A 27,907-nucleotide genomic window follows, 5' to 3' on the forward strand; every position below is an offset into this window, starting at 1 on the left:
TCTCTTCTAGACATTTCCTCAGTTGAGGCTCCTTCCTCTCTGATAACTCTAGCTTGTGCCAAGTTGACATACAAAACTAGCCAGTAGTTCCTAGATCTCTGTATCTGCATAATACTGCATTATGTGTATGCCATCTTTTTCTTGCAATAAACATGTGAGAAGCTTACATGTTTATTCATTATGCATAATGATGATATAAAAAATGTGTGGGGTTTTATAAAATGTACTTCTTTAGGTATACAAACATAACAATCAATTACTATATTATTTGTCTAATTGTAAAAAAATAGTACTATTGTTTCAGCAATATATGAGAAATTTGTTGATTTTATTTTATATCATCATCATAAAAGAACAACTTGCTACTTCTCCCATATTTTCATAAGGAATATAAGCAATTAATATGGATAGAAAATTACTAAAAAGTGTTAAGGAAGAAGTTAAATGTCACTATTTTTCATATTACTAACACATTTCATGTTTAGCACATCTCCAAGGGATTTTCTCTAATATACACTTGTTTGTTGAATACACATGATCTCATTTTAATATAAAATAAACTGATTCTTGCAACAATTTATCTAACATATTCAGCAGATCCTGAGACCCGCCATTACGTGTGTTTGATATACCCAGTGTTATTCCACTGAAGCAAACTAATTATCTCTCCTAGCAGTGAAGAGGTGAAAGCAGCTTCTTGATTACGGATTGGATTTTGTGTTCACTCCTACTTCTTCTACTGGTATTTTGTCTGGACTGTACTCGTACGGGTCCTGTACATGTGATCAGCATTGCAGTGAGCTCATATTTCCTCCAAATAGAAATGTTGTTTCCTTGGAATTTTCCACCACTTTTATGTCTTATAATCTTTCTTCCTTCTCTCCATTGATCCCTGAGACTTGAAGGCTGTTATGAGAGAAAGGCCTTGGATGGCTGAGTACTTCCAAAAAGTTCAAACATTAGTTTCTGTGATTATTACAATCTACTAATATATTTCGCTGACGAAGGATGAGTAATTCTCTGATCTATGACTGAGGAATACATAATTAGGGGTCATTTTGTTGATGTGTTAATAGAATAAAAGTATTCGGCTTTCTCCTAGGGAATATCTTCATGACATATCTAGTTTCACATTCTTTGACTTATTAACAGTGTCAGGTATGAATTTCATCTTACAGACCAGTCCTTTCAGTCCAATCAAGAAGAGTATATCTACTTCAGTTATACTTGTGCCATTGTTGCACCACTGATATCTTTCAGTTTGCTTATTTAGCTCTCATTGTTTTGATGTGAGTGACATTTATATCATTTCCCCTTCTGTAGTGTGTATAATGCCTTCCAGAACTATGAATACTAGTCACCTGCATAAAACTACAGATTAAGCACCAATTATCATTTTGTTCATGTTCAGTGACAAGAGTATGTGATGTCTTCATCAGTTGTGTATTTCAGTCATCAAAAATAGCCAGTGCTACTAGCAATATTCTGTAATGTTTGATAGGCTTACTGGAGCCCTTCAGGCAATTATTTCAATAGATTTAACCTGTTCTTGGTACTGAGGGGAAGTGTTTAATGCATAACATATAAAGTGTAGTTGGGACATTGTCTCTCTCTTTAGGTGGTAACTCAAATTAAATGTATTTTTATGTAAATACTTTACACAGGTTCTACAGGACTTCGTTTCCACATGATTGTTAAAAGGCCTTAGATTTAGTAAGCCCTCTACGCATTCTGTCATCAGCTCTGACTCCCAAATCACTCCCTTTTAATTCACCTACTTTAATTTACTCTTGATCTCTTTTCTGCTTTCCCTTCTTTAAAGATGGAGAAAATGACAGAGCCCCACATAGGAGCACCGGACTGAGCTCCCAAGGTCCTGATGAGGAGCAAAAGGAGGGAGATCATGAGCAAGGAAGTCAGGACCGTGAGGGGTGCGTTTACCCATTGAGACGGTGGGACAGATCTAACGGGAGATCACCAAGTCCAGTTGGAATGGGGCTGATGGAACAGGGGACCAAACCGGACTCTCTGAATGTGGCTGACGGTGGAGGAGGACTGAGAAACCAAGGACAACGGCGATGAGCATGAACTCTACAGCATGGACAGGCTCACTGTGAGCCTTGTCAGTTTGGTTGCTCACCTTCCTGGACTTAGGGGGAGCTGGGAGGACCTTGGACTTAACATAGTGAAGGGAACCCTAAGGGCTCTTGGTCTTGGAGAGGGGTGGAGTGGGGGTATGGGTGGAAGGGAGGGGAGGGAAGGGGAAGGAAGAGGGGAGGAGATGGAAATTTTTAATAAAAAAAAAATGAGAGAAAAAAAAAAAGATGTGCTCTTTCACCCACGTCACTTACTAGTTACCTAATTTTGCTCTATTCTGAATAAAACACACACACCTGAAGCCTAAAGGCTAGCATTCATAAATAAGGGAAGTGAAGTAATGCTTGCCTTGCTACATCTGGCTTGCTTTACTCAAGAATTATTCTTTCAAGCATTGTCTATTTTTCTTAAGCTCCACGTTGCCGTTGGTATGTGTGTGTTTGTTTTTTGTATGCATGTGTGTGTTTGTGTGTGAGTGCATGTATGTGTGTGTGTTTGGTTTTGATTTTTTTAAGAGCATGAAAGAACATAACATTTGGTTTTGGTTAAGGGGACTTCTGAAATGGTAAGGAAAAATAATATGATCAAAATATATTCTATAAAATTTTTTAAAAAGGAAAAGGTAAGATCCTGTTTCAGAATGATTCAAATTAACCCATATGCTATCAGCTGACTCATTCATTTCAAATATATTTAGGGAATTTATCAAATGTATCAACCATAGAGAGTGAAAAATAAAAAAATACAAACAGGTACTTTCCATAGATACCCAAATTAAAAATTTCCTGTTTTTGCCTAGAAGTGGGAATGTTATAGCCTCTTTCACCTTATAACTAATAATGGATTAAATCTCTAATACTTTATAAGGAAAGACACTGTTTATTTCTGCTTTGACCTCCAACTTATTATTGAAACATCAGGATATTTTATTACTCTGTTGCTGTGTAGAAGGTCTTCATCATACCACCTTAAGAAAACTCTTGTAATGATCTGTTCTTTTATTTTTGATCAGTCCTTAATATTTTTTACAACTTGCATTTAGTGACATGTATTTGTATATAGTAAGTCTGTGTGCAAAGCTGTAAAACAATAGTTTAGAAGTGATAATTCAAGTTTGATATTCATTAAGCACTGCACCAAATATAAACAATTTTGTCATCACATTTTTTTAATTTAAGGTAAAATTAAGGTTGTTTACTTGTTGAATTATAGCATTATTATATAGATTTTTAATATGTAAAAATATTCAGATTTTTTCAGTATATTTTCTTCATGTATTCAAGTACTATTCTTTAAATTTGAAAGTATAAAAGTACCTATTAATTGTCATTTTAAGAAACATTTTCATTACTGTTTCTAAAAAGAGTCTGACGTATATCTACTTCTTTGTAAAATTAACCTACAGATTTTAAGCCTTATATTGAGTTGAAATGCTTTTCTTGCTCTCAAATTCATGTTTTTGAGGAGACCTAACGTTGTGATGCAAAGGGGACATACCCTTATTTGTGTGTTCATTTTCAAGGACAAGTGTGAATAAAACCAGTTTCCAATAAACTCCCTGGTTAATCCACTACAAATGCTAATATATGCAAATCAGAAAATAAATTATACATGTTTTTGGCTTTACTATGCTAAAAACAATCATATACATGTGATATATGTGTATTGAGAGATGGTTCAGTAGACAATAAATGTCCTTGCTGCATCAGTATGAAGCCCTGAATTTATTCCCCAGAAGCCAAATAAAATTTCACATGACATCACACTGCTGTAACCTCAAGTCTCCCATCTAGGTAGGCAGAGAATGGACGACTGCTGGGTCTTGCTAGATGCTAGCCACCCAGTCTCAGCAGAATTGACAAGAGAGATAAGCATCTGACATCTACCCCTGGCTTCACCCCGCACACAGGAGTATATTCTATACACATACACACACATATAGCATTATAGCCTAATGTTCAACAGTATTTTCCCATCAACAATGTGAAATATTTTGCAATAAAAATCAAGTAAAATTAAATTTATTATCTACTTTAAATCTAAAAAATATCGATATTGAGTAGACTATAATCTCTTAAAAATCACACCTACTAAAATAAAAAGTAAGTCCTTCCACTAAAAAGAATTTCATAAGCTCTCAGCTAAATAATGATATTAGTGCATTGTATATTATTGTTATGATCAACAGACAACTTCTTCCTTTTCCTATTTCCTGTGTTCTGGTTTTATTTACAGGATGAAGCCTTGAGAACAGTTTCAGCCATTTTATTTGTCACACTACTGTTCCTTGGAGACTTGATTTGCAATCAACAATTATGCAAATTTCTTATCAAGTTACACTTGCAGAATTACATTTTCAATAACATATGCAGCCATTACCACAGAAAATATGACAAAATGTCAGGGATGGGGACAAGATAGAGCAATCAAACTTGTGAGGCTGTGAAAGTAATTCAAACACCAGAAGGCTTTCTTCTCCATGGGCTCTAATTTCCTAGAGAATAGGAAAGAAACACAACTCCTATAGTTCACTGTTCACTTCATATGGAGCTAATGCCATGTTTCATTTATGTATCATGCTTTGTGAAAAGTTCTTGATAGCTTTACCTGGGGTTTTATTAAACAATGGTGATGTTAATTTGGATTCATGGTAAATTGAAAATTTATGCCATTCTCACTATAACTGCTTTGGTTTTGATAATTATGCAAAGTATGTGATCCATTAAGTCATTAAATAATCTTGTATAGTTTAAAATGTTATATAAATTAAATCATTTACAAATTCCTTCATAAAGGGATAACATGTGCTTGGATATTAGAACTTCTCATTTTCTTAAAAGACAACACACCATTTGCTTACTTAGAATAAATATTTAACATTGTGTGTTTTGGTGTATAAAGAATATATTTGTTAAAGTTTTATAAATAAAGTTGGTCACTATTCATCTGTTTCATGTATAACTTAAAGTAAAATTATGAGGATATTTGTTCATCACATTTTATGAAGTCCTTTCTCTACATGGAGGGTTCTTTGTACTTTCGAGAAAAAAAATAAACTTCCTCAAATATTTCATTACAAAAAGGCAACAATTTCTTGTGGGAAATCTGGATTTTCTTCTTCTACTCTTAGGACTCATAGTTTAAGCAGAGGAAACACTGATAATCTTTGCTAATCCTATCTCCAATTATGTTGTGTAATTATTAAGAATAACATGTTCTCTTTTGAAAATTTGAATCATTCTCATGTCAATTTTAAAATCACTATTCTTTCATAATCTCTTCATGAGTTCCAGTAATAACCTGGGGCTGAAGCTTTCTTAAATAATATGGTGTTTGTACTACTTTATTTCACTAATGTTGAAAATCATATATCACAAAAACTAAGAGCAATTGCTATAATTTTATTCAATTATATGAATTTTGGTTATATTATGCAACTTGAGAACCCTGATGGCTGTTTGGCCTCAAGAGGGAGGGAGTGGGGGTGTGGGTGGAGGGGAGGGGAGGGAAGGGGGAGGAGGAGGGGAGAAGATGGCAATTTTTAATAAAAAATAAATAAACTGAAAAAAAATCAAAAGAAATATTTAATTTTAATTAGTGCTTTTTCTAACAGCAAGGAACTTAGTCAGCATGCCTAGCATTTTTAATTTACAGAAGATGCATTAGAACAATATTTGGGGAAGCAAAATTTCCCACTATGAGGATTCCTTTATTTGGACAGAAAGATATTAATAAAATCAACGTCTTAATATTTTACAAACTCTGATCCCAGAACACACTGCAGGTAGGGCAAATTGTAGATCGAAGGTGTTGAATCTGTGTTGGTGTCCCAATAACTTCACTTGAGTTACAGAAGATGACCCATTCAGACTCAGTGACCGCATTACTTGAAGTCTTTACCAAGTTTATTCTTGTAGATTCCATGGAGTTTCCATTACAAAAGGTTTTTACCCCTTTCCTTAAATATGCCCTCAATTCCAGTTATTTTTTCCAGTATTTTCTCCCCCTGCCCGACTTGATCCCTCCTGTTCCCAATCCTATAGACTTCCAATAAATTTGCAAAATCTATTCTATTTCCCCTTGCAAGGGATTTCCATGTTTCTCTCCTTGAGCTTTCCTGGTTACTTGCCTCTCTGGATCTATAGATTCACTTAACAGTAACTCATAATGTGCACTTATGAGTTACTATAAAACATATTTGTCTTTCTGGGCCTCAGTTACCTACTTAGCATGATCCTTTCTAGTTCCATCCATTTGCTACAAATGGATGGATATGATTTCATGATATGATTGTTTTTAACAGCTGAGTAATACTCCATTGTGTAAATGTACCACATTTTCTTTGTCCATTCTTCAGTTGAGGGAGATCTAATTTTTTTTCTAGTCTCTGGCTATTATGAATAATGATTATATGAACACAGATGAGCAAGTGTCTTTGTTTTAGGATTGATTGTCCTTTGGCTATATGCCAAGGAGACCAGGAAGACTTCAATCAGCAACTGATGGGAACAGATATCAAGTCCCACAAACAGATATTAGCCAGGCCTTGAGTAGTCCTATGGAAGAGAGGAGGAATGATTGGAGGGGGAACCACAAAGGTCAGGAACACCATGAGAACAAAGACCACATAATCTACTGACTAGGACTAAAAGGAGCTCACAGAAACAGGGAGCCTTTAGGGGTCTTACCTAGGTCCTCTGTATATATACAATAATTGAACAGCTTGGTGTTTTTTAGGTATTCCTAAAAGTATGACCAAAAGCTATATGTGACTGTTTTATCTACTTGTAAGACCCTTTTTCTCCTATTGCATTGCCTCATCCAACCTTGATGTGATGGCTTTGCCTGGTCTTATTGTAGCATGTTAACCCATGTTTGATTGATGTCCCTGGGAGTTTCGCTCTTTTCTAAGGGGACATGGAGTGTGGGTGTGGGTAGTTCTGTGGGAAAGAGGTTGAGGAAGAGACTAGGGGACAGGGAAGAAGGGGAATTTGAGGTCAGGATATATATATGAGAGAAGAATTTAAAAAAAAAATGGGGGGAACTTTAATTTTTTTCTTTATAAGCATTTGTGGAAGGTGTTTTAGTTAATCCTCATAGCAATTCAATAGGAAGGCTTTGATTAATCCTAATTAACTGATGAGAAAGTATTAGAGTAAATACTTGCATCAGATAATCCATATTGTAGCATATGGGACACTATATTTGACTATATTGTATGAGGCTGTGTGAAATGAAGGGACTCTAAGTTATACCACTTTAGGAACATTTTAAATGATTACTGCAAATGTAAATATCTTTTCAACATCTGAAATGGTTAAAATATTTTCATTGAAAACTTATCTCAATAGCCACAGAACAAACAGGCAGATTCCCTTGAGCTCTTTATTCTCCTGGTTTACAGGGAGAGTTCAAGGACAAATATGACTACATAACAGAGAGGAATTTTCTCCAAAAAACCCACATAAAAACAAATAAAAACAAAACCAAAAAAGAAACCCCGTCTTGGAAAAACATGCATGCATACACACACACACACACACACGTGTGTGTGTGTGTGTGTGTGTGTGTGTGTGTGTGTGTGTGTCATGGCATATATATCAGTAATATTGCTACAGGATTAATATAATTTGTGCTTTAGTTGCACTTCAACTATCTCTAGCATTGACAATGTCTCCCACGTGCTTAAGACCTATATCATAGAACAAATTAATAAAGAACCAAGAACTACAAATACCACATGCAATCAGGGGTCTCACATATCTGGCACTTGCTTCAATGAGATGTCATGAACTTAATTGAATGAGATATCATGAAATTAGGGACTCTCACACACACATTACTGTCACACAATATTCACCATCTGGCTATAAATTCCAAAACGAAATCCAATTGTTCTATTTCATGACCCTTACCATCATCATCACTTTATCCAGTGTGGATTCTCAAGGTAACTCATTTAAATACATAGTCTTCTTTATTTTAATATTTATACATAAATAGATTCTATAATGCAACTTTTTATACTTAACGTTAAGTAAACTTTTATTATATCCAATCATAAAAACATCTAAAATTTACTTGATAATATAAACAATTAATAAGCCAAAGTAATTTAAACACATAGGCCAAAATGTAAGGATTTTACCATTGGTGGATATAAACACACAAACAACCAATTCCGCAAAACAAATACTAATTCATGCACCTCTTAATGCTCAACTTAATAGAAAATGGAAAAACTGTATGGCCATAATAGCAAATGACTGTGATCTTATTACTTGGAAGGGTAAAATAGAATAACCATAAGCTGTAGAAAAGTCTGGGCTGCAGAGGAAATCTCTCTCAAACAAATAAGTAAAAATGTCAGAATAGACAAGTAGAATGTGAAAAGTAAAATGAAAATGGCATATGACAGAAGACAGTACCAATCACATCATGAAACAGGTTTTAGATTAAGACATGAGCTCCAGACATTCTAATCATATACAGACTGAAAATTTAAAACCTCAAAATAAGGGTTTGCTATATATTACTGTGTTTTATACTTAGCAATGGACTCTGATGTTTCATTTTAAAAATAGTCATGTGATATTGCTAAATTCTAGATATGGAACATATAGATGCTTTCCTGAAAGAGTCTTTATTAACTGGATTTTTGTTTTCTATTGTACATTAGTTCACTCACTATCCTAGGAGGATAAACACACATAAACATAGACACACAGCACAGATATACTCTCTCACACACACATACACCGAGATACATACATGCATTCATACATACATACATACATTCACTTAAAAACTTCTAATTAAACTTCATATTATTGGAAAAGTTTCTGGTGTTATCTTTCATCATTGATCTTATTGAGAAAAAGTTCTACTGTCAGTTCTGAGAAAGTACCAAAAAGACAGAGTTGCATAAACTAAGAATGTGGCAAGGAAATACTGGATGTTCCACACTGAAAATATTGCTATAACATTGCAAATCGTGCAAGCTTTAGGTATAGAAACTTTGATGTTTAAAGGTATATTTAATTTTTAAAAATATATTTTGTTACATAAGTAGATGTAGAAGTAAAGAAATTAAAATTTTGCGTATGTTCAAAATATCCCCCAAGATGTAATAAAATAACTCCAATATGGTAATTTGAATAAAAATGGCCCCATTGATTTGTATATTTGAATACTTTGTAATTAGGACGTAAAACAATTTGAGAAGGATCATAAGGAGTGAGCCTGTTGGAGTAGGAATATTCTTATTGTAAGAAGTGTGTTATGAGGGGTGAGTTTAAAGGGTTAATAAACATCATTCTGTGGCCTGTCCATCATGGTGTGTCTCTCAACTACTGCTCTAGTGCCATTAACATCTCCAAGCTCTTTGCATGATGAAAATGGACTAAGCCTCTAAAACTGTAAGCAAGGCCACAAGTAAATGCTATCTTCTCTAAAAGTTCCCTCTTTCTCTCTCTTCATAACAATTGAACAATGGCTAACACTCCTCACAAAACTGCATTTTTAAAAAATTTTGTTTGTAGCTACAGAAAAACAATGCTCCTAACATTAATCAAGAAGATTGTCCAGTGAAAGGTTATGAATAAAGAGATTCATGGATATACAATGTGCTGAGAATAAGTGATAGGAGGATGCTTATCTCTAAACAAGACATTTGTACACACCGCTATAATGTTTTAGAAGCATTGGGGAAAGCAATGAAGAAATAATATGAAGTCTGAAGACACAGAGTAGAACTACCATAAATTATGATCTGGTCAAGACACAACCGTAGCAGTCAAGGGGATACCTGTACCAATTATATTTTAGAATAGGTGTACAGACACTCAGTTAAGGAAAGAAGGATAAGCAGATCAGTGGATCTTCCCCTTTATTGCTGTGTTATCCTACTCATAGACTCATGGAGAGCAGTAATAATTTTCTTTAGTATAATTAAACTATTGACTCCACCAGTTTCAATAGTAGTTCCAATACAACAGTTACATGGATGGCCTTGGAGCAAGGGAGTCACAAAGACAAATCAGAAGTCATGATTCTGGAAAAGAGATTAGTAGTAGTAAAGAGTGGGTAGTAGGTTTAGAAATAATAAGGAGAGTGTTAAGTAGACAGATGACCTGTATATTTCATACAACATTATTAAATTCTCAATTAGCAAAATTTGTTATATATTTAAATATATTAATATATACTACATGAGTATCTGTGCTGATGACTTATATCATATCTACAAATTCCAAGTTCTTCAAAGCAGGATTCCACCCATGGTTTGTATTTGGGACTTAAAAATAGGAATTGAAAACCATACCTATAGCACGAGGAAGCACTGGACTCAAAACATAAGGACTTGAGTTTGATCACTATCATCCAATGTAAAGGGAAAGAACAGACCCCCACACACTCACGTCAATGTATACATAGGTTACTTACTAAATAAAGGAATCAGATAAAACCATTTTGAAATATTTAAAGGAAAATACCTTTTGTTCTAGCATATTATTGGGTTGGTTCATACAATTTAATATTCTAACATGTTTTGCAGCATTGAAGAAAAAAGATAATCATATAACACTTTCAACAAAGGTAAAATAAAAATATCTTTTGCTAAAAGATATTTTCAAAAGCAGGCATGTAAAGGTTGTTTTTATAAAATGTACAAATATACCATTATTAACCTATTTGTTAGAAAATTAAGCTTGATATGTTGTCTCCTTAATCAGCATTGACAGCAAAAATATGTTAATTATCTGTATATTATTTAGCACTTAAGAGATTAATTAATGGTTGGCATTTTCATTATTCCAAAGGATGAAAATCACTGTTTATGAATTATAATTATTAATGTGAACAGTTGCAAGGAATGAAAGCACCATTATGCATACATATGGCACACACATCAAATTTTAGCTTACATTTTATTATAAAAACAGAAAAATATCATCTTGGCTTCACCATGGGTATAAAATCTGTTAAGAATCTATTCAGAACAGCATTACACATGGACCCCTAGCGTACACACTAGTTTTCAAATTCTGGCTCCATAAGTCTTTGATAGAAAGATCAAGCTAAAATCATTTTCAGTATCCAATTTTAATAATATTTAATGTTTTATAAAAAGGTATTTTAATGGTATGAAAACAATGTGGAATTTTTTAAGGAATTTTATATTTACCTGTCTTCCCATAGGAATTTAAAATACAAAATTAACTATCAGTCATCTGTGTATTACGTATTCCTTAGAAGCACTAGTAGAACTCCAGTCATTATTTATGGCAACCCTGGAAAGTAAGTTATGTTCATCCTGCTACCTTGCCATTAAATTTAAATATTGAGACTTTGAATTTGGATATACAGTGTTAGTTTTAAACTATAACTTTCTCCTCTATTATTTTAACTTAAAAGTGATCACTTAATGGAAATAGAATGTATGTAATAATTTGCTTCCTTTTAATTACAATTCTTTATACTTATGTAACCCCAAATGTGTTGATTGCAATGAAAATCCACAATTGAAATAAAATGGATAAGAAAAACACATTTACAGTTGCTGGGATTATGAAGTGTACCAGCTACTCAGGAAATTAGTGTGTAGGGTCTACCAAAAGGTGCAAAGTAATCAATCATATGACCCAGTTATACCACTCCTTGGCATATGCCCAAAGGACTAGAGTTCCTGCCCCATAGACACTCAGCCATCTTCATTGCCACTATATTCATAATACTGAAAATTTATAATAATGGCAACAATCTAAATCCCCTTCAGCTCCTGAATAGATAATGAAAGGTTGGTATTTATACACATTTATGCTCCGCTTCAAATAAAAATGAAATCATACAATCTTGAAATAAATGGATAGAACTAGAAAAAAAATCATCTTAAGTGGGTTAACTCCCAGACCCAGAAAGTCAAATATTATGTGTTCTTTCTGATCTGAGGTTCTGAGTTCCAAATATTCAGATGTAAGTACAAAATTTGGAGTAAATGTGAAAACCATAAATGTCAAAAGAAACAATGAGGGTAAGGGACAATACAAAAAGGGTAAACTGAGGTATAAGCGATCTAAAGGAGGAAATGGTGAAAATGGGAGAGTTTAGTGTAGGAGTGGTAAGAAGGAAAATAGAGCAGGATGAGCGCAAAATAAGAATAAGAGTGTCTGCCGGGCGGTGGTGGCGCACGCCTTTAATCCCAGCACTCGGGAGGCAGAGGCAGGCGGATCTCTGTGAGTTCGAAGCCAGCCTGGTCTACAAGAGCTAGTTCCAGGACAGGCTCTAAAAAAGCTGCAGAGAAACCCTGTCTAGAAAAACCAAAAAACGAAAAAAAGATAAAAATAAAGAAGAATAAGAGTGTCTGAGTAAGTCACGAGGACGCCTAGAATTCACTATCTTCCTAAAAAATAATAATATGAGTAAGTTGGTATGTAAATATATTTTTATGGTTTATATAAAAAATTCCCATTAGGCTACATTGCCGGTTTATCTAGGTTTTTGTTGATGGTTTTTATCAACTGTAAGTGTTCCCTGGCAAAATTTTTAGGGATTTTTATGTTTGTTATAATAGCGTCTGAGAATAATGATACTTTGATTCTTCCTTTCCAATTGTATCCTCTTGATCTCTTTTGAAATTTGATATAATATCTCATCACAGTCAGAATGCCTAAGACTAACAAAACAACTATCATCAAATGCTGAGAAGTTAGTGGAGAAAGAGGACCCCTCATTTAATATGGGTGGGACGGCATTTTTTTTTGTAGCCAGTCTATAAAATATTATGGAGAATCCACACAGAGCTAAACTAAATCTATAAAGTCTTCAGTACCATGCTGGCATACACCCATAGAATACAACATACTTCTCCAAGGCACTTTCACAGGAATACTCATCTTTATAATATTTTAAAATGCTTTTATTTTCATTTCCAACTTACGTTTGAACTAATTATTTCAACTCTCTGAAATGAGCAACAGTTTTATTATCTATACACATTTGAATATTCCAGTAAATATCATTGGAGGATAAAAAAGAACAATGGTTGAGAGTTTACATTAATAGTACATATGTGTTTATTAATAGTAGATATGTGTTTATTAATAGTAGATATATGTTTATTAATAGTAGATATGTGTTTATTAATTGTAGGGTATGTGCTTATTAATAGTAGGATATGTGCTTATTTTTCCTGTTTTTCTATAAGAATATAGGTAATTTATTAATTTCAACTTTATTTTATTCTAAAAAGAGCATTCATTTTCTTCCACAGTTCTAGTGGAAACACTGAAAATAATTCAATAAAATCACTAGCATGGGTAGCATGAAGTGCCTGTTATTGCTACTTTGTAATATATAGTTATTCCTCCTCAGAGTATGGTTTTATAGGTATACTAGTCATGAAGAATTAGAGGCAAGTCAAAAGAGGGAATCATATTGTGGCCTTTGAAAGTCAAGATCATATTTTGATTAACAGAGGCAATAATTGCAGCCTCTAGGAGGGGAGACTTTATTAAACTCTTTGTGTCCAGCCCTGGTTCTTACAGAAGGATGAGTTTCAAGCTCCTACTGCCTGGGAACTTTTAGCACTTCTGATACAGTGTGATTTTAGTTAAACTTCCTTTTCAAGCTGAAGTGTGTGTTTCTTTAGGACCAGGGACTTGTCTTACTCATTCATTTATCATTCATTTTAAGCATTTGTTCATTGTTTTATTTAGGAATTCATTAATCTTGCAATTAACATGAGTTTAAAAGTGTCCATCATAAAAGCATACAAAATATTTCATAAATTAAAAAAAGGCAAATAACTAAAAATTTGATAAAATTATTACAAGCTGTAAGATTAAACCTATATTAATTTTGAAAATGTATAATCTGTTTTTTAAACCCTCTGATCACTAACTCTGTAAACCTGGTAAAAACTCAAAGAACATTTGTTTAACAAATTATAATTTCTCAAATACTGTATAAAAAGTCATTTCCTATTTAGTGTTTTTCTTTTATTGAAAAGAGATATTTTCTTTCAATATATTCTGATTAAAATTACCCCTATACAAACTTCTCTGAGATCTTCCACATGTACCCTCAATACCAAGTACAAACAATTTCTTATCTCTCCTTAAAAAATAAGCAGGGATCTAGAAAGTAATAACAAAATAATAATGTAAAATAAGATTAAACAAAACAAACAAAACAAAATAAACAAAAGCTATAATAGTTCAGAATGAAAAACAAACAAATAAATGAAAAGGAGCCAAAGAAACAACACAAGAAACTGATATAGATGCATAACAAATTCATGCACTTAAGAATATCATACTCATAAAGGACCTACCTGTAATGTTAAATAAAAATAAAGTCTGTCGCCGGGCGGTGGTGGCGCACGCCTTTAATCCCAGCACTCGGGAGGCAGAGGCAGGCGGATCTCTGTGAGTTCGAGACCAGCCTGGTCTACAAGAGCTAGTTCCAGGACAGGCTCCAAAGCCACAGAGAAACCCTGTCTCGAAAAACCAAAAAAAAATAAATAAATAAAAATAAAAAAAATAAAGTCTGTCAAAATATTATGAGATGAAGAACCTCCAAACATGATATTGAGTTCACTTTTTGTTGGCCATTTACAGCTAATAATCAGACCTGTTCTTCAGAATGTTTTGTATCCCCACTGAGACTTCATTGGAGAGATTTAATTTTTCAGTTGTGAGTTGTTTTCATTTGGTGATGGCTTCTGGGTTAACGATGTGGGCTTTAATTGAGTTGATGGTAAAAAGAGGCCCCAAAAGAACCCGTCAACACAGATTTGCTAATGGTATTGATTGATCTCCATAAATGGATAGTGCTGAAGACAGCACCTACACAAGCCATTGGACATTGATAGTTGGAGCTAGTACCTACATGGAGCCTTCACCCCTGCCCTACTCACAAATGGTAATAGTACTGAAAAGTACTTTGACCACCACCAAAGAAGGTTATTAAAATCAACTAACGTACACAATCTTCAAATTTTTCGACAGTGATGGCATCCTTGTGCTAGGGTAATATGAGCACAATGCTTGTGAGACTAATCAACCAGTATCTGATTGGGTCTGAAGCCTATCCCATGAGAAGGTGCCCATTCCCAAAACTGCCCAGGAGAAAAAGAGCTTGAGCAAAGAGGCCAGGGAACTAAGGAGAAACAACGTGTTCTTGCTCTGCTCAGTGAAAGTAGCAACAAAATATCTCCTAAAATATTCTTCTGTGCACATACATCAGACCATGCTCAGATATTATCAGAGAAGCATCCCTTCGCAGCAAGTGGAAGCAAGTACAGAGAACCAGAGCCAGACAATAAACAGAGAATTAGAGATGTTGGAACTCTCAATTTTAATGGAATGTATTCAATAAATCCTGTTGCTCAGGGTTCAGGGAATCATGCCAAAAAGGAGGCAGAAGAAAGAGCCAGAGAGCATAGAGGACAGCAGGAGAACATTAAAAAGAGCAAAACTCATATGAAGTCAGAGAGTAAAACTTCATGCACAGGCACTGCATGTGTCGGAGTAGATGGAATCCCATCACTGACAGGGTACACAGAAACAAGAAGTCATATCTTAAAATGTATCTTTTAAACATTTGATTCAGGAATATAGCAAATAAAATGCTATATTTGTTAGCATTATACAAAATTTTAACTATTTAAAATATATTCCATATTTTACCTTTGTCTTATTTATAAAATCATAGACTACCCTTTTCCAAGTGTATTTTTCATAAATAAAACAAAAGAATATTTTAGTGTTGCCCAAATGATGATTACCAGATTGGATTTTAAGGTTATTGAATAGGATGTATAAAAATTAATAAAATATTACCTTATGCAATTGGTTCAATTTAAAATGTGTCTGAATAATGCCTGGCTTTGAATCTCTGTTTCTGCTTCCATCTAGTGCAGCAAGAAGTCTCTCTGATTATAATTGGCTAAGGCACCAAACTATAAGTAGAGTGGAATATCTTTATGAATAATTTTATTGATTTTTTTTAAAAAAAAAAAACTGGTAATGATTGGTTTTACTTTAGATCTCTGGATTACCTATTGTCTAGTTCTTGATCACCCAAGCAGGTCGGTAGTCTGGAGAGTATTTCCCAGTATCAAACAGACTTGAACTTTGGAATCAGGGCTGCATGTAGGCACCAGTCCAATTGATCCATATTCAATGAGTTCTGTGGATGCTTTCCTTATCAATGGACCCTACCCTGCTGTCTGTTTGTAGAGAACAACGTTTTAGGGGACTTTCTGTGGGACCATCTTAGATAACTCAACTAAATGCATTCCATTCCCACCACTAAAGTCTAGCCTGGTACCAAGAGATAGGCAGCTGAGACTCTGCATCCACCATTACTAGGAATCATCATTAGAATCACCTTCTTAGATTATAGGAAGTTTTCACTGCACTAGGTTTCCACAACACACCACAAATGGTACCAGTCCAGCTGTCTTCCCTCGCATTCTCTCCCTCCATCCAGTGAGACTGTTATAGTTACTTGCTTATTTCTTGATGAAGGTTCAAGATGTTTTCTACTTGTAAACAGGAGTGATTATGGGTTCTCTTACTTTAGGTCACATTTTTGACTATTTAGTAGCTTTGACATCAAAGTTACATTAAAGACACTTGTGTCAGAGACCAGCTTCAACAACTACACCACTTACTAGGGTAGGGGCATGGATGTTAGAAAAATAAGTAAAGAGAATGAAGAGGCAAGTGAAAATAATAAGACAAAAATATACGATAGTATCAGCAGGGAGTTCCTTTGAAAACTAAAATCAGCTGCATTTAATTCTCCAAATACTTTTATATCCCAATATAACCGGGGCTGGGGAAGAAGGCAAATAACTACTTTAACATGATACAAAGGACAACTAGAACAGTAACATGTTTCAATACTTTGAGATATCAAGTCATTAATTTCTGAGAAAAGCATTCTGTTGCTTAGGCAGTGAACCCAGCCTAGTGTAAGTATTCTGAAGGTAGCCACTCTCCAGGTCAAACCACTTAATTCTAAAGAAGGATCAGTCATATGCCTAAATTCTCTGACCATTGTGAAAATATTTCTTTTTTTTCTTTTTTAAATATTTATTTATTTATTATGTATACAATATTCTGTCAATGTGTGTGCCTGCAGGCCAGAAGAGGGCACCAGATCTCATTACAAATGGTTGTGAGCCACCATGTGGTTGCCGAGAATTGAACTCAGGACTTTGGAAGAGCAGGCAGTGCTCTTAACCGCTGAGCCATTTCTCCAGCCCTGTGAAAATATTTCTATTCAAATATTTTGAACAAGCGTTGCTGATGAAATTTAAAATAATTTTAAAATAAGAATTATTAGTGCTGCCTGAATTAAAACAGCCTCATTAAAGAAAAAGAAAACTTCTCATAAAGGCAAGTTAACAATATATGTTTTAATTACTGAATTTTATAATAGTTGCATCTGGGTTAATGGTATTCTGAATGGCTCATTGCCTCATACATTTGAAAATATTCATTGTTTCTAATGTCTTAGTACAGTTCAGAGGTCTAGAATGCACAGACCAAATTCTTTACATGTAATAGTTTATATTTTATGTTAGTCATTATATAGAAGCTAGCATGGCAAAAAGCCAGAACATGGAAACAACCTAGGTGCCCCTCAATAGAAGAATGGATAAAGAAGGTGTGGAACATATACACTTTAGAGTTTTACTCAGCGGTAAAAAACAATGACATCTTGAATTTTGCATGCAAATGGATGGAAATAGAAAACACTTTACTGAGTGAGATAACCCAGACCCCAAAAGATGAATATGGTATATACTCACTCATAAGTGGATTCTAGCCATAAATAAAGTAAATTGATCCCATAATTCATGATCCTACAGAAGCTAAATAAGAAGGTGAACCCAAAGAAAATCATATAGTTATCCTCCTGGATATTGAAGTAGACAAGATTGCCAGGCAAAAGCTGGGTTCAGAGGGGTGGGGGTGGGGGTGGAGTGGGGGTAAGAGGAGATGGGGAGAGAAAAGGGAGAAGGGGATGATTGGGGAGAGCTTGGGGGAATAGGATGGTTGGGATGGAGCAAGGGTAGATATGGGAGCAGGGAAATATATATCTTAATTAAAGGAGCCATTTTAAGGTTGGCAAGAGACTTGACTCTAGAGTGGTTCCCAGATCCAAGGAGATGTCCCCAGCTTGTTCCTTGGGCAGCAGAGGAGAGGGTGCCTAAACTGGCCTTGTCCCATAGCCACACTGATGAATATCTTGCATATCACCATAGAACCTTCATCTGGCGTTGGATGGAGATAGAGACAGAAACCCACATTTGAGCACTGGACTGAGCTCCTAAGGTTCAAATGAAGAGCAGAAGGAGGGAGAACATAAGCAAGGAAGTCAGGACTGTGAGGGGTGCATCCACCCAGCGAGATGGTGGGACAGATCGAATGGGAGCTCACCAAGGCCAGCTTGATTGGGACTGATGGAGCATGTGATCAAACCAGACTCTCTGAAGGTGGCTGTCAATGAGGGCTGACTGAGAAGCCAAGGAAAATGGCACTAGGTTTTGATTCTACTGCATGGACTGGCTTAGTGGGAGCCTGGTTTGTTTGGATGCTCACCTTCCTAGACCTGGATGGAGGGGGAGGACCTTGCATTTCCCATGGGGCAGGGAACCCTGACTGCTCTTTGGACTGGAGAGGGAGGAGGAGTGAGAGTAGGAAGAGTGGGAGGGAAATCGTTGGTGGGGAGTAGGTGGAAAATTTTAATAAAGAAAAAAATTTTAAAAAAAGTAAAATAAAATAAATTTTGGAGAAATTGGGAAAACAAGTCAGAAGATGGTGGCACAATCCTTTAATCCTAACACTGGGGAGGCAGTGACAGGTTGATCTCTGAGTTCAAAGCTAGCCTGTTCTACAGAGCTAGATTCAGGACATCCATTGCTTCACAAAGATATCCTGTCTCAAACAGCTAAGTCAAACAAAAAACATTACAATTATCTTGATTAAGGACTCTTGAAAACAACAGATAATATATAATATATAAAATATATATTTATTGAAAAACCAATGCCTTCTGAATTTCAAAATGTAGAGCACTCAAGTTTATTTGCTGTAATCCTCTACATGCAGGCAACATCTAAGAGATGTCAGGGATTAATTTATAAAACATTCACAATGCACTGGGTTGTTCTCATAGTGGTATAATGTAATAAATAAGAATTTGAAATTTAAAGAGAAGAACAGAGATTTAAGTCTGCTATAATGTTTACCAAATATAACTTATAATGTTTACCAAATATAAGCCTTGTAGGTTTTGGCTGTTTGCTTGCTTGCTTGCTGGCTTGAATATTGATGTGTGTGATACTGAATATTTCTAAAAATAGTAAAACATTTTTCTACAATTTGTTTTAATTCCCCACTTAAATGATTCTTCCTGCTTGAAAGTATTTTTTAAAGTTATTGCATGTTCTATTCCTCTTTTTAAAAAAACATGCATTTTCTCTTGCAATGCCCCATCCAGACTACAAACATTGACAAGTTAGGGTAAGACTCTCATAAGTGTCCTTCAAACAACTCTTGCAATTTCATAAGTAAGTATTTAGCTTGGCAGCAGAATAAGCATGTTAAGAAAATGCATGTTGCTTCAAGTACAGTCAGTACTGAAGAAGCTGAGTCTGTGTCATCCCAACATATATTGCTTGGAAAAACCTAGTATTCGTGGGGTTAAAGTCATGTGAATACAACAGGTACTTCTTCCTTTATTACAACAAGAGCCTAAAACTACTCTAGGTGGACTATGTTCTTTTTATTCTAGAAAGAGAGCATCATAATCATAGCATGGTCATTCTTCACTCTGAGCTTAGTTTTCCCTAAGAGATTTAAAATCATTATTCATATAGCATTATTCCTCATGCTTTAAAAATAATTATGACTTGTGTAAGCTCTGTTCATTGAAGAAAATACTTAAATTTGCTATCCTAAATCTTCATAAATCAAAAGAGTACACGTTTTGTTTGTTATTATGTTGTTTTCATTTAAAAATATTACTATATTTTAACAGACAAAATTATACAAATTTTATTTGATAGGAGACACTCCTATTCCAGTTATTGTATTAATAATTTATTTATTTATATTAAAAAGACAACAAATATAAATTTAGAAACATTAAAATTAGAAACTCAGAAATTTTCATAGATGTATTTAGTTGAAAATATAATCAGCGTTTCATTTTAGCTACGTTTGTTCTAAAACTGGAGTGATCCTGACGTGCAAAGGTGCTGCACTTCACTAACGCACAGATTCATCAAGCTTTTCTAATTTTTAGGTATGGCTATGTTCCACTTAATAGGTGAAGTACTTTATTTTGATTAATGTGTTGAATGAGAAATCTAAAGCTATTTAGAAATATAAGATAAAGAAAATATTATCTAAAAGTGCCCAGAAAAGAATTTAAAATAATCTTCTATTTAAAATAATTAGATAGTTGAAGTCCAACATACTATCTTGATGTGGGAGTCTCCTCTGTGTACTGTGATTACCATTAATGAGTAAAGACAATGCTTTGGACCCATAGCAAAGCAGAACTTAAGTAGGCAGGAAAAGCTAAATGGAACAGTGGGAGAAAGAAGGGCAGAGTGGGAGAAACAATGAAGCTGCTGTCAGAGTTGGAGATTCTGAAAGTTTGCCAGTAAGCCACTCAGTAAGCCAGGTGACAATACACACATTAATAGAAATGGGTTAAATTAAGACGTAAGAGTTGTTGGGAGCAGTGAGACCCCAGATCCTGAATTTCTTGTAATCCCCTGATCTGAGTGCCTACAGCTGCTCTGAGCACGAGACCTTCAGGAGTTCCTGATGGCAGGAGAGTGGTTTCTGGTGGGTTTGGCTGGGGCATGGCTATCTCTATATAATCTGCCCCTGAACACAATAAAGGGGGCATTCTTGGGGAATTCAAGGATGACTCGTGTCATTGTCTCTCTGTCTGTGTGAGTCTTTGTGTATTTTAAACTTCTGCCCCTTGCCTGAAACTCGGTAACAGGGTTCAAGCGCACCAAGCGCAGACACGGGGGCATGGTGTGCGGCAAGAGTAAGCCAATAAGAAGTTAGAGCTAATAGGCCAAGCAGTGTTTAAATTAATATAGTTTCTATGTGATTATTTTAGGGCTGAGAAGCCAGGAACTAACAAGTGGCCCCCTCTTCCTACACTATCTAAGGAGAAAAAAATAAAACAACTTTGCAAGGAAAAGGGATTTTAACAATTGTGCATAATAAAGAATAATAACTGAATAGTTATAACTATAAATACTTTCATTCATTTAAGTTACTTGTTTTAATTATCTTGTTCAAATTTAGTTTTATAAAATCTTACATTGAAACATTAGCTTGTTATCAAAAATCCATTTAATGATAAGAACAACGCCTTGAAATGTGTCAGTGAACATTCCTTAGTAGAACTGAACAATATTTGTCATTAGTCTAACACTGAATATAAATCTTATTGATCAAGTCGCTGAGTTTATGAAGATCCTAAAACTTCTTTTGGTTTTTCAACTCAAGAACACAATAGAAATTGATAAACATTAAATTGAAAGAGAATGAATGATACTATGCTTAGATCTTCTCTAACAAGTCTTGGACATTGTACTAATTAATGAAGAAGTAATTACTGACTCTTTGGTCCAAAAGGCCTAGGTCTTCATAAAGATTCCCAAAGTGTCTTCTGTTGATAATTATCATTTGATACTTTCTATGTAAGATGGAAATTGGGATAAACAAGTCAGTGTTCAGAAAATTTCTACGATTCACTTATATTAGCTGTAACTGTCTATTTTGAGGTAAAATTGCCTTTGTTCAGATTATAGTTGCTAACAAATTTGTATAAAGTACATGAAGTTGGGATAGAAAATGGAAAGGAGAAAATGGCAAGAGTTGTATGAGAAGAAGCCAGTGACTGAATCTGAACAGAATACATGATATGCATTCATGAAATAATAAGAGAAATGAGGTATATATGTGTCTAATCTCATATTTCAGAATGACTCATCCATTTTTTTTTCTTGGCTAAATTACCTAAGTTTATATGGAATGATCCTATTTAGTCCTACAACTGATAGGTTCTCATAGTCTCATAAAATGTGGTCTCAAGATTATTTCATCACTGACAAGTATAGGCAAATTGTCTTTATAAATAATTATATTAAAAATATTTTATCTTTCTATAATTATAACATTTGTCCCATGTCAGAAAAAAAAACTTTTATTTTCTTCTTGCCATTGTGTACTTAGTTCTCCAAAAAGCTTTTAAAGAAAAAACTCTCTTGTTTATAAGTGTTTGTTGGTAAAGTAGACAAAGGAACCATAACACTGTGTGGTTCTGTACATCTCCTTTCTCAAAACTATGTACCAAGGACAATATGCTGTGATTCTGAAATTTTCCTGGGCTTAGTGAGATTTAACACAAAGTGTATAGAATAAAAATTCTTATAACAAGCTCAAAAAATATATTATTAAAATTTGAATCAAATACAGAATTAAGTGGTGGTAGGTAATTTAGCATATTTTAAACTTTTAATTACTGATAAAGAAAATGGATGAAAACATTCAATATCATCAACTTTTCCAGCCTGACAAATATCAGTAATTTTGTGCCAAATTATAAGCCACATTTCCTATCCTGATAATGAGAAAGCAGGTATACAGACTGTTTAATATACAGAGTTTTGAAATAAGCACACCTAGAATCAAAGTCAAATTTCAAGCTGCCAACTTAGGAACCTGAATGAGAATATTAAGATCATCCTCATGGAATATCAAATGAAATGATTATGCAAAGCTTTCAGCAGGAAATGGCCCAACTTAAAAGTATATATATATATGTATGTAGATATATAAATTTAACATAATATATATTCATTTTACTTTTCATTTACATTTTTTGAAAAGATGAATCTTCTAGATCTATGGTTTCCTGAAAGTACACAGTACCCCTCTTCAAATAATTTCTGTTATCTGGCAAAATGTTCTTTGCAATGATTCAATACAATACTAGACTTATGACATTTTTCTCTGTGAAAATGTTTTTTATAGACCATCATAGCCACAGTTTCCTTTCTGTGTATTCAAGAGGGTCAAGTGGAATACTTATAATTTTTCTTGGAATTTTTTTGTGTGTTTTTTTGTTTTTGTTTTTCGAGACAGGGTTTCTCTGCAGCTTTCAAGCCTGTCCTGGAGCTAGCTCTTGTAGACCAGGCTGGTCTCGAACTCACAGAGATCCGCCTGCCTCTGCCTCCCAAGTGCTGGGATTAAAGGCGCGCGCCACCACCGTCCGGCTTTTCTTGGAATTTACAGAATAAAAGAATGCCGAATGCATGGGTTACCTCACAAATGTAATATGCATTCCAGCATTATTTTGTTATTAAATTTTATTAATAGTTTATCATTAAACTACTATCATCAAAATAAGAATCAATGTGACATCTCTTCCTGTCTCCTTAGCTTCACATTCTTTCTGTCTCCAAAGTGATGCAAATATTCTATTTTGTTTATTGTTCAAAGGTAAATATGAATACACAATTTCCCACAGTTCACAGTGATTGATTATCTCAACATAAGGACTTTATTTTATACAGTTTTTCCACTGTGCCTGAAGGTGGCATACTCATTCCTTCCTGTATGAAGTATAAAGACAACACATACACACTCTCAAACAGACACACACACAGACACACAGTAATAAGCATCGTCACATCCTTTAGTAAAGGATATCTGACTCAGTCACTGAAATTAAACCATTCTCAGGATATATATGATTAACTTTTACTTCCACATTTAATGACTTTTGTGGAGTGTAATGCTTGTCCAAGTCTCTTAATGATTTCTGGAGTGGTGAAAGCACATTTATGTCTTGGTGAAAGTATCTCTCAATTTACATTACCCTGCATTAGCTCAAGGTGTGTATCCTCCAGTGGTCTTATAAATCTGTTTTAGTCATCCAAGTAAACAGCTTCCTCCAATTACCTAGCCCTACCCAGGCCTTCGACTCACAGACGTTTTATTTTTTATTATTCCCAGCTACACAGAAAGTGTGCAGAGACTGGGGAATGAAGTGAGGTGGAGGATCAGAATAGGCAGGCTGCACAGCTGAATCATGCAGCAAATTAAAGTCAGTAGTTCACAGACACATTTCTAAAAAGTCCCTTTTCTACCCTGATGCACAAAGGGACTGTACCAGCCACTTGCAATTTTTAGGTTACTTCGTTGCCTCACAGGAACTATAATTTTTCTCAAATGCAGAGACAATATCAGCTCTAGGCTTATTTTTATATGACCCAAACTTATTAAGATTATCTGTGAAATAAAATACCCATCTATTGCTTTTAAAGATTCCATATACAAAGAAGGATGCTTAGCTTTTAAACAGAACTTTTTATCATTCCCTCTATTATCCCAACATCATAATTCCTTTGAATTGGTTTTTTCACATTTGAAATACAAATACAAGGCACTTTGCAACTTAATAATAAGTATAGAATATATTGTAGTGGTGTATGTTGTCCAGGGATAGCTATGTTGGGGATAAAAAGCATTTCTTTATCATTAGACTTTATTAACAAATTGGCTTATTGAAGAGTAAATACAAAATAATTCTATTACTTTTCATTTTCTTTAATTTTCTTCTGAGTATTTTAAAGGATTCTACTGCACATGAATGGTCATTGAACTAAGTTGAAGAAAGATGGTGAAAATTATCTAAATATTCACTTTTAACAGAAGACAGTATCAAGTACCTTGGACTGCACATGAAGTCGAGATTTATATGGTACTCACTAAGTAAAGAAAAGAAGCTTACATGAATCACATTTACTTGTAGGCTGAAAAGAGTAACTGTTGAAAATTTTTATTATTTAACATGCATATATAAAATGCATACTTCTATTTTTTTGTGTGATTCAGTTGCTCCAACGTGAAAATTAAGTCACATATTTAGGCATGATAGTGATTTATTTTTCCAAATTGTAAAACCATGAAATTCAATATTTTTATATTTCTGGATATTATGAATTTCAGTAATAAGACAGAATAGAATCAAGTAGTATATATCATAATATTTGCTAACACACAGCTTTCAATATTTGCTGGATAATGTTGTTTTACAGATAGTGCCTTGGTTTCCCTTGAGTATTTTATTTGAGAATGTCTTGCATGCATATAATATGTGTGAGAAACTACACCCTGTTCCTTGATAACTGAGACTTTACTTCCCCTCTTAACCCAGTTTTTCTTTCTTGTACATTTGTGACTGTACGTGTTTTTTTTTTTTTTGTTTTGTTTTTTTTTTTTTTTTTTTTGTAGGATCATCCAGTACATTATTGTATGTCTTTCCAGGACTGCAACCACATAGAAAACTCCACACTCTCTTAGCAATCCCGAATGGCTAGTATCTTCTTATTTATGTAAGAGACCTCATGAGATCCTCCCGCTTCCATTCTGCAATGGGCAAACATGAGCTTGTGCCGGTCATATGCAGAGTCACAGAGGGTGTAAATTCATGTATGTAGGGGATCTGTTATTTCCCACAAAACAAATGTTTCCAAATAGGCACATACTACTTATGATTCTTACCATTTCCACCCCCTCTTCCTTGATCAGTTCCTTAGCATTGGACCTAGAGGTGTGATGTATGAGCCATTCAATACTGAGCATTTCACAGTCTTGTTGTATTAAGTTTAACCAATGTGTGCCTCTCTACTACTCACCATCTGCTAAAAACAAGAACTTTCTCTACTGCTCTGATGAAGATTGAGAAATGAACCAATTTTTAAATATAAAAATAAGGATTTTCAATTTGTAATCCATGTAAAACTATTTGTTATTTCCAGTACTGTATGAAGAAGTTAAATGGTTTCTAGGTGCCTTTCTTAGGCTCTCTGGTGCCAGCGTTGTGTTCATCATAATTTCTGACAGTCTCTTCATTTGATAATAGCTAAAATGACCTATTCAGAAGATTAGCTACTTAGAAGAGAATCGATCATGTTGATGTTCAAATAGCAGCAAAAAAAATGCAAAAGGCCATAGAGTTATGTCTACTTTGAGAAACTTCCTGTTGAATTTATACACTGCAAAAGATAACATATAAGTTCAAGAAGGTCTCTACATGTTTGTCTTAGAGGAACCAGTTTCTGAAATGCCAATGAACGAATATTAAAAATACTGCAATAGAGAAAATACTGGCATCATTATATGTTTTGTCAATAGTTACTTAACATATTTTTTCAGTTATCTTGGTGTAAACATCTAGTAGACAAGTAAGTTACTCTCAAACACATAAGAGAAGTTAAAGTGCAACCTAAATTATCTTGAGATTTTTAGAAAAATTTTTCTTTGGATTGTTCAGTAAATCTGAAAAAAAGGCTAAAAAGTTAAATAAAAAACCTTTTATTTTCTTACAACTTTTAAGGAACTGGGAGAGAAAGGCAAAGTTGCTCACCCCTTCTTTGGAATACCCCACAGAGACATAGTATGCGGGTTGGATGATTGAACTATGTAATATTACAGACTGAATCAAACATTCAATGTTAATTCCTTTTTTATTATTTATTTATTTATTTTTTCCCTGACTTGGAACATGTTATCAATGTTAATTTCTAAGAGGAACTAGATGAATCATTATTTTATCCCATTTTGACTTTCAAGAGCTAAGGTGAAATAGCTCGGGAACAGCAGTTCTCAAGGTATGGAGTACAACATTTTGGGGGACTGAACAACCCTTTGAAAGGAGTCCCCCAAGACTATCAGAAAACAGAGAAATTTACATTATGATTCTTAACAGTAGAAAAGGTACAGTTATAAAGTTGCAAAGAAAATAAATTTTATGGTTGGTGGTCATCAACATCTGAAGAACTGAATTAAAGGGTCACAGCAATAGCAACGCTGACAACCACTGCTCAAGAAAAGCACAACGGAGGATTTTAGCCGCATTTGTGTAGATAAACACAAGGAAAACATATGTGTCCTTTACAGCACCAGACTCTCAATAAAAACAAACAAACTAACTAACAATATAACTAAGAAGTGAAACCTATGAACTTGTTATTACAGGGACAGGGCAAAGAAGAGGAGAAAAATAAAATTAATTAAGTTAAATTAAGCCTTAACATAAGACTAAAAAAGAATATCCTTAAAAATATCTTTCGAGCATGGCAGTGGTGGAGCATGCCTTTAATCCCAGCAAAGGTAAACAGATCTCTGTGAGTATGAGTTCAAGGCCAGCCTTGTCTATACAACTAGTTCCAGGAGAACTAGGGCTGTTACACAGAGAAACCTTGCCTGAAAAGACAATATATATATTTCAATGATACAAGTTAAAAAAAGACAATTCTTGATTACTTACAGAAAATATAAACTTATAAAAAATGATGATTTTAGAGAAGGTGCATAAGCTATTCCAAAGAAATCAAAAGAGAAGCTTTTTGATTGATTGGCAAAAATTTATACATGCTTATGTCCTTATAATACTGAGTGTTAAAAGCACATATTAGAAACTTTTATATAAGAACAAGAAAAATAACAATAGTTTACATTCACAAAGGAAGGCATGCTTATTCACAGCCATTTTCAACACAAATGAAAGTAAAAAATAAATGCTAGAAATTAAGTCTTTAAATTGGATCACGGCATAAACAAGCCAGAGTTTTAAATCCAGGAGGCATATTGTTGTAGAACAATGGAGGCACCATAGGTATTATGAAACAAGAAAATTTGATAGAATTTATCACTAACATATTAATACAAGAAAATAATTGCACAGG

This window comes from Arvicola amphibius, chromosome 13 (genome assembly GCF_903992535.2).
Source record: "Arvicola amphibius chromosome 13, mArvAmp1.2, whole genome shotgun sequence".
NCBI classification, from domain to species: Eukaryota; Metazoa; Chordata; class Mammalia; order Rodentia; family Cricetidae; genus Arvicola; species Arvicola amphibius.